Here is a 6,521-nt window from a genome sequence, read left to right as displayed (position 1 = left end):
TGATTCATCATCGGTGGTGCCGCAGCCAAGGGAACAATTGGAGGTTTGGCAGAAATGGAGACAGGAGGATTAGATCTGACGGGGGTCACCTGGCGGACTGGAGGAGGCGGATGAGCAGCTGGTTCAGCACCCTGCGCCGTAGGGGGAATTATACGCCCTCCTTCATTCCTCCCCCTCCCCGCACCGTATCTCCCTCCTCTGGATCCTTGCCCTCCTGCGCCTGCCATCTTCTTCACGATCGCCGCGTAAGGAACTCTTCCTTCACGTCTCCCCCAGAAATCCCTAGAGAATTTGAAGAACTTAGGATTTGGCAGCCAATCAGTCCGCCCCACAGGATGACAATCATCCACCGAGAACACGCCTGACTGGAACAGATCCTTCCGCACCCATACCAAATTAGAGAGATCTCCCCGGCGGTGACGAGCCCTAGCTGAGATTTTATCCTTTTTCGCAGCCCACCGCGGAAGCGGATTTTGAGAAAGCGCCTTCACCTGTTGACTCGCTTTTCCCAACTTTCCCTCTCTGATCACTGGGCCTTGTACATCCAAGTCGCTGGCATGTGGGGGCCTCCTCCATGCGCCTCTTGTCGGGGAGCGCAACAATGGCGACGGGGAGGGTGGCCGGCTCCGCCGGTGAGCAGCACCCCAAACCACCACCCCCTTCTGGGAGGTCGGCACCTCCATTGATCCAACGCAGAATGTATCAGACGGAAGCCTCAAGCAATGTCCCTAAACAGCGCCCACCTCCTACGCTGAATGCGAGAGCAGGATCAGCTTTGTTTCTTCCTACCCATTCCACACTTGTTGGGCCACCACACAATCAAACAACAAGTGTTGAACAGTTTCAGGTTCTGCACAGAATAAGCATGAAGGATCTTCCACTTCCCTTCTCTTCGCAAGGTTATTTCTAGTTAGTATCTTGTTATGAACACACAGCCACAAGAATACATGAATATTCTGTGGACATAAATTTTTCCACATTTTAGGACTAATATTCAAAACCATCCCTCCAAAATTGATCTGTTTATAGAAAGATTTAACTGAAAAAATCCCACTTGGTTCTAAACCCCAAATTGGGGTATCTGTTTCCTCTCTCGGGGGATGTTGTTTGACCATATCAACGAGCTGATTCCAGCGTTTCAAGCCAATATGGTCAACGCACCTCCTGAATGTAGGTTTCTGCTGGTCTCATGCTCGAGTTCCATGAAAGCCTGTCCTGGCCGCCGCAGGCGAGCTTGCTGGCCACCACCACGGCCAAGGTTGCTCCGGTAGCGTGCCGGGATTAATGGCTCAGGACATGTTCCGCTGCTGGAATTCGACATTGCAATAATGAAGAGCTGCAAAAGCAACTCTCATAATAATTCAGAACGTGATATTAGTAGTCTCAACCTATTGGGGTGAATTGGGATCATCTGCTGGGGATGCTCTTGTAATTCCCTTGGTTGCCAGAGAACGTGGTACGTAACCCATGACCACGAGGACGAGACATCTCACCGGACATGCAAACTAATGAAAGTACATTAGGTGCTAAAAATACATTTTATATGTCTGCATCATTACTCTCTCCCTCCACACATGCATTGCCATATATACCGAGCAAGGTCGCACCTGCTCGGTCACTCTAGCTAACTGCGTGCCTCATCCGCCATGGCCGAGAACAACCATGACGCCGCAGAGGAAGGAGACGGGCAGCTCCTGTCCACGCTCCCGAAGAAGGAAGGAATGTGGAAGCCATTCTTCCTCTACCGAGGCTGCTGGCTCACACCCCGGGCCGTGACGAGCATCACGCTCCTGCAGTCCGAGTTTGCGCCGCGCCCCGACGACGTCGTCCTCGCCACCTTCCCGAAGTGCGGCACCACCTGGCTCAAGGCGCTCGCCTTCGCCGTCGCCAACCGCTCCCGCCACCCCGTCGGCTCCGGCGCCCACCCGCTGCTCACCACCCACCCTCCGGCGTCCATCGCGACGTCCACCCGGTCGCCGTCCTTGACAAGCTCCCCTCCCCGAGGCTCCTCTCCACCCACATGCCGCCGTCGCTGCTGCCCCCGCGCATCTCCGCCCTCGGCTGCCGCGTCGTGTACCTGTGCCGGGAGCCCAAGGACGTGTTCGTTTCCAGCTGGCACTACATGAACAAGGTGAGCGCCGACTTCTCCCTCGACATGGACGCCACCTTCGAGCTCTTCTGCGAGGGGTTCTCTCTGTACGGTCCTCTCTGGGACCACGTCCGCGGGTACTGGGAGCAGAGCGTGGCGGAGCCCGACAGGGTCCTCTTCCTCAAGTACGACGACATGATGGCCGACGCAGGCAAGCACGTCAAGATGCTCGCCGAGTTCCTCCGCGTCCCGTTCACCGTGGAGGAGGTTAGCGGCGGAGCCGTGGAGGAGGTCGTGGCCCTGTGTAGCTTCGAGAATTTGAACAGCCTGCCGGTCAACTCTTCAGGAGTGTCCGATCGGATTGGTGGGTTGCCCATGGAGAATTCGTCCTACTTCCGGGCTGGGAAGGTGGGGGACTGGAAGGCACACTTGACCGAGGGAGTTATTTATCCAAAACCATCACATTTGGGGTTAGGGTAATAACTTAGTACCACTTTTCAGACAGGGCATAAAAAACCATCAACTTTGTGCCTAATGACTAACGAAGAGCACTGATTGTCTGATAAGCACGCGAAAACAGCAAAACTGACAAGTTGGGTCCACCTGTCAGGCTGATGTGACTTGCTTGTATGGACAATATGCTGAGTTGGACAAGGGTCCCACCTGTAAATGACTCAAGTGTTTATCTCTTTTCCATTTTTTTTCTTTTTCTCGTGGGGATTTTCTTCCTGGGCGTTTCAACAAACAGGTAATGGGCATTTCTTCCTGCACGCCGCCGGCACAGCTCGCCGCCCTTGCTGGTCATCCAAGACCTGGCCGCCGTGGCCAGCCGCTGGAGTTCCCCTCGCCGCTCCTTTCTTTTCCTTCCCCCTCCTTCCTCCCTGATCTCTCTATCAAACGAGAGCCAGCTGCCATGCCGACCGCCATGGATGAACACCTCACCGCGCCGCCCCAGCCCTCTACCACGCCTGGATCCGGCAAGTTTCTGTCGGTAACTCGCACAACGCCGTGGAAGAGCACCATGGCCGCGCCCGTGCTCGCGACGCCCGCGAGGAGGCCTTGGCCGCGCGTGCGTTATGGAGCACCATGGCCACGCCCGTGCTCGCACGGGCCAAGGTACGGCGTGCCTAGGTATGGCGGCGCCGGCGCCGCCGTGCACCGCAGCACAACAGCTCCAGCACTCGGTCACCGGCGCTCCCGTGTAGGCCGCGGACGCGACTTCCTGCACCATACCTGGTCACGGGAGGGAGCGTGCTGCTCTCCACGATAGCACAGCCGCTGTACGTGGACGCCGGAGCAGAAGAAGAACGGCGCGGCAGCTGACTAGTTGGGAGGATCCGTGGGGTCCGGCGAAGGGAGGCGAGGATCTGGAGGGCAAGAAGGCAAACGATGGGATCTGGCGACCGGAGCTGTGTGGATGCGCCTCGATGGCTCCCTCGCTGGATTGGGCGGCGTCGCAGCCGAGTGCAGGAAATCATGCTCGCGTTGACTCTGCAATTTGTACGGAGAAAAGGGCAGAGATGGGAGGAGGAAGAAGTGTGTGGGGGCTGACAGTTGGACCCGCATCCACCTCAGCAATTTGTACATATAGACATGCCACATCAGCCTGACAGGTGGGCCCAACCGATCAGATCCGCTGTGTTCGCGAACAAATTCGAGAATCAGTGCTCTGCGTTACGTATTAGGTGCAATTCTGGTGGTTTTTTGTGCCCTGCCTCGTATGTGGTACTAAGTTGTTACCCTAGCCCCAAGTGTGGTGGTTTTGGGTAAATAACTCCGACTGAGGAGATGGCAAAGAAGCTGGACGACATCGTTCAAGAGAAGCTCAGAGGTTCTGGTCTCGCCTTCTGACGCGTGATTGCATCTCTTTAATTTGATGGCTACAGAGGTCTTCTACTGGAGAGCTGAATTACATACTCGCATGAACATGTATCCGTGTTCAAATTCGATGATGCGATGCATAAATAAGTTGTGAATGAATGTGCGTATTCGAAAAAAGAAGCATAAATCAGTTGTTGCTGTGCCTTTGTTTATGCTACTTGAGAAGAGTTCGTGGAAGTGAAAAATGTCATGTGTTTTCCTTATGAAATGGACACTATTACTGTGTGAAGATAATGCAAGTCTCCACCATAATTACCACTCAAGAGCACATGATAATATAATACCAGAAAAGACAACACGGGAACCAATGGTCAATCGGCACACAAGAGCGATCGATTTTTTTTTGAACAATCATCGGGGGAGAGAGGGTCCCAGCTAAATATATCACTCAAAGTGCCACATGGGCAAAGTCACAGAGATGTGCGAGAGCACAAGGCAAGGTAGTGCTGGGAAGACACCTTCTGACTAGCATTTAAATCTGAATAACCACAAAGTAAAAGTCCGATACAATGTTTCTAATGGTTACTGAAGGGGCATGCACTACATTCCTGAAGAGAAGGGTATTTCTAGAGTCTCAAATCTTGGAAAGCGCTGCATTCGACTACTGAAGAGAATGAAGGGAGAAAGCAATACCTGCAATACGGCTAAGTTTTTTTTTACTGGTGGCGGGATGTACCGGTGGAGAATCAGCCATCCATGCATTTAGGGATTCGTGCAGCTATTTAAGGTATAGAACAAGTTAATGGAATACAAATGGAATACATGTGGGCCCTTTGCATGTCATTTCAACTTTTGTTAGGAGAGAGAGAATGTGTCAATCGAAGCACAACGTTGTATCATTGCATGCATGTTAAAATATCTTATCTCCACATACACTGAACATGCATTTTATTTTCATTTTCAGATTTTTAATGATTCATATCTTTTGAACCAAAAGTTCATTATTAAAACTTTTTATATATTTGAACTCATGGTGTGAAGACCTTCAGAACAAGATCAATTTTTGATATATTTGAACTACATTTTTTTGCATATATTTCAATTATCTGCGAAATCAGTTTCATAAAACAATTAAAGGTTTCACTATTTCATATAAGTGTTATCTATGGTTTCAAAAGAAAATCACAAACTAACTTCACTCATTTGATTTCACTCGTTTTGAATAACTCATTGCAGTTCTTTAAAGAAGCCGATTTCACTCAATTGAAAAAACAAGTTCATAAAATAGATTTTGCTCGTTTCAGAAATTATATTTCATTCATTTCAAGAAAATATTTCAATCATTCAAACAATGATTTCAGTTATTTCATCAAATTAGTTTCACTCAATTCGAAAAACCTATTTCACTTAATTCAGAAAAAATGTATTTCACTTCTGTCAGAAAAGTATTTCACTAATTTGAAAAGGCACATTTCACTCCTTTGAGAAATTTATTTTTCATGAGTTAAAAAAAGGTTTCACTCATTACAAAAACACTTGGTTCACGTATCTTAAATAAACTGATTTCACTTATTTGAAATAACTGATTTCACTCAATTTAGAGAAAATAATTTCACACAATTAAGAAAACAAGTTTTAGTCGTTTGAAAATACAGATTTCACTCAGAAAAAGCATATTTTGGAAAAGTGAGTTTGTTCATTTTAAAACACATATTTCACTTGTATCAAATAACTAGTTTCAAAACTTTGAAATAACAAGTTTCACGTATTTCAAACCGGAATATCTGTCATGTGTATGAAAAAAAAGATTTCACCCATTTCAAGAAAACAATTTCACTTATTATAGAAAGGTTATTTCACTTATTTCAAAACAACTATCATTTTTTAACAATTTCAGTCGTTTCAAAACTGGATTTCACTGAATTCTAAAATAATTTCACTTATTTCAATACACGGATTTTTAACATAGTTCTGACAACATAAATCTGTTTGAAACGGTAAAATTGAAACTAGTTTAAATGCATTAAAAATTGGTCTTGTTCGAAAGGTCTCGTCGCTAGGAATTCAAATATATAAAAAGTTTCAAAAATAAATTTGTAGCTTAAAAGATATGAATGATTGAATTTATCTAAAGAGAAATAAAAGGACATGAATTTAGTGAGGGAGAGATGAGAGCGATTGTGCCCGTGTTATGCATGCTGGGGAGGAGAGATAATGAGCGTGTTTGGTTTCTTTGCTCGCACCTGCATCACACCAGGCATGCAAAAGCTGGCCTGTTTGGTGTCTTGTGCGACCTTCTCAGCCTGGCTCAACTGATGCAAAAGTAGGCCTCCCAGCCAGGCTGAGAGGAACGCAGAAATTGAGCGTTCCTGCGATGCAGCCTCGCGCTTGCACCCGCGCTTCCACTTAAAGCGAAGCGGTATACGAGAATGACCCTACTATTGTCTAGAATTACTTCAAAACTGCCACCTCAACTCTCTTTCCTCTACTCACAGATCGGATCGAGGAAACAAATCAATCGCTGCGGCCGCTGTCCGGAGCTTCTTCTTGCGCCGCCGGTCAGAGCTACCACCTCCGCAACTGGCAAAGCCCCCTCGCCCGTCTCAACCCC

At 48.3% G+C, this 6,521-nt stretch overlaps 1 pseudogene; it reads left to right on the top strand.

The window, feature by feature from the left end:
• Positions 1-1,555: 1,555 nt before the first annotated feature.
• LOC123161522 (cytosolic sulfotransferase 5-like) lies at positions 1,556-4,069 on the top strand (annotated as a pseudogene).
• The last annotated feature ends 2,452 nt before the right edge of the window (positions 4,070-6,521 follow it).

This window comes from Triticum aestivum, chromosome 7B (genome assembly GCF_018294505.1).
Source record: "Triticum aestivum cultivar Chinese Spring chromosome 7B, IWGSC CS RefSeq v2.1, whole genome shotgun sequence".
Classification (NCBI taxonomy): domain Eukaryota; kingdom Viridiplantae; phylum Streptophyta; class Magnoliopsida; order Poales; family Poaceae; genus Triticum; species Triticum aestivum.
This window is presented reverse-complemented; position numbering and strand designations above follow the sequence as displayed.